We start from the raw sequence: 1,567 nt of genomic DNA, 5'->3' as shown, positions 1-1,567 counted from the left end.
GATTTCCAGTGCTGCAGGCCTCTCAAAGGCTTCCCCGGGGCTCTCCCACCCCCAGCCCCTCCCTGGTTTGTCAGAGTCAGCTTGCAGGGTGGCGCTAGCTGGTCCTCACCACCCAGTGTGTCCTGCCACCTTGTTGGTGTCTCCTCCTGTCACCCCGCCATCACCCCGTCCTGGCAGTCAGGGGCAGCGCCACTTCTGAGGCTGAGCTGCGGTCGGGGCCATGCTTGCTACTTTGGGATGAGGCTGCTGCCGGCTCCACAGGTGGAGGGGGATCCTCCCTGGGCATTTGGGAGTTGGGCAGTTGCTCGGCTGTCTACCGCTCGGCAACTTGCTCCTGCCATGTTGTGGAGCGGAGGCATGGTGGCATTCCCAGCTGTTGTCTGCGCCTACCGCACCCACCCTTACTGCCTCCCCCAGGGCTCCAAACTCCATGCCATCATCTCCTGTGGCTCTGGGGACCCTCGCTGGGGTGACCTCCACTCATGGAGTTAAGTCGGGGGGGGGGAGTGAAATGCAATATAAATAGCTTAAATAAATAAATAAATAAATATTTGACAAGCTAATAATTAAAAAATCCCAATGAATGCAGCTTAGAGCCATGTTTACTAGTCTGCATTTGTGGATCACTCACAGTGGAGAATCTTCCCCATTACCTACTTTATTGTCCATTACATTCTGTGCCTAGAGCTAAATTTTTGGCTGGAATCCTACCAGCCACAAGCACATATTCTGAAATCAAGAAGATTCCATTCTTGTTATCAGACACTGACAAACATGTATCTTACAGAGTCTCTCAGTTTGCACTCGCAGCCAAGAAGATTAGATTTAAGGTACAGAATGGGGTGGTTTCATGATTTCTGGGACAGATTGGTCTATTGTATTGTTTTATTTAATTTTTTTAAACTGTGATATTAGATGTAACTGCTTTTAGCTGATATGATGTATGGTTTGGAAAATTTGTGATGGCTTATGGCTACAGACAATAAATCTATTTCTACTACTTGCTTACTTACTAGTCCACCAGTTCTGTTTTTTGGTATCAGCAGGCATTCAGTAGCTCATGCCTTTAGGGTCTCCTTAGGGTGCGTGCAGAGAGTATTTGAGCTCTAAAAGCTGAGAAGAAAGCATACTAAGTAACCATCAAGCGTCTGAAGTGCTTGAGCACTTTATAAAATGGTGCAAGGGGTAGGGAAACTAGAGTGAATACTTTTCTCCATTTTTCATAATACTAGAACTGGGAGGACTTCCAATGAAGCTGGTGGTCTGTCTCTGTGGCTCAGCGGTAGAGCATCTGCTTTGAATGCAGAAGGTCCCAGGTTCAATCCCTGGCATCTCCAGTTAAAAAAGGGACCGAGTCACAGGTGATGTGAATGCCTGAGACCTTGGAGAGCCACTGCCAGACAGAGTAGACAATATTGGCCTTGATGGACCAGAGCTCTGACTCAGTAGAAGACCACTTCATGGGCAATAGATTCAGGAGACAGACGTAAGGGGGGAAAGTTTTACTCCATGCATAATTAAACTGTGGAATTCACTGCCAATGAATGCAGTGTCGGTCTGTGGCAAT

The 1,567-nt window shown here is 47.9% G+C and overlaps 1 non-coding gene across 1 annotated transcript; it reads left to right on the top strand.

Annotated features, from left to right (window-relative positions):
- Positions 1-1,265: 1,265 nt before the first annotated feature.
- On the top strand, positions 1,266-1,337 carry TRNAS-UGA (transfer RNA serine (anticodon UGA)). The gene has a single exon. It is a non-coding gene; the product is annotated as a tRNA-Ser (tRNA).
- Positions 1,338-1,567: the final 230 nt, after the last annotated feature.

Source organism: Eublepharis macularius, chromosome 18 (genome assembly GCF_028583425.1).
Source record: "Eublepharis macularius isolate TG4126 chromosome 18, MPM_Emac_v1.0, whole genome shotgun sequence".
Classification (NCBI taxonomy): domain Eukaryota; kingdom Metazoa; phylum Chordata; class Lepidosauria; order Squamata; family Eublepharidae; genus Eublepharis; species Eublepharis macularius.
This window is presented reverse-complemented; position numbering and strand designations above follow the sequence as displayed.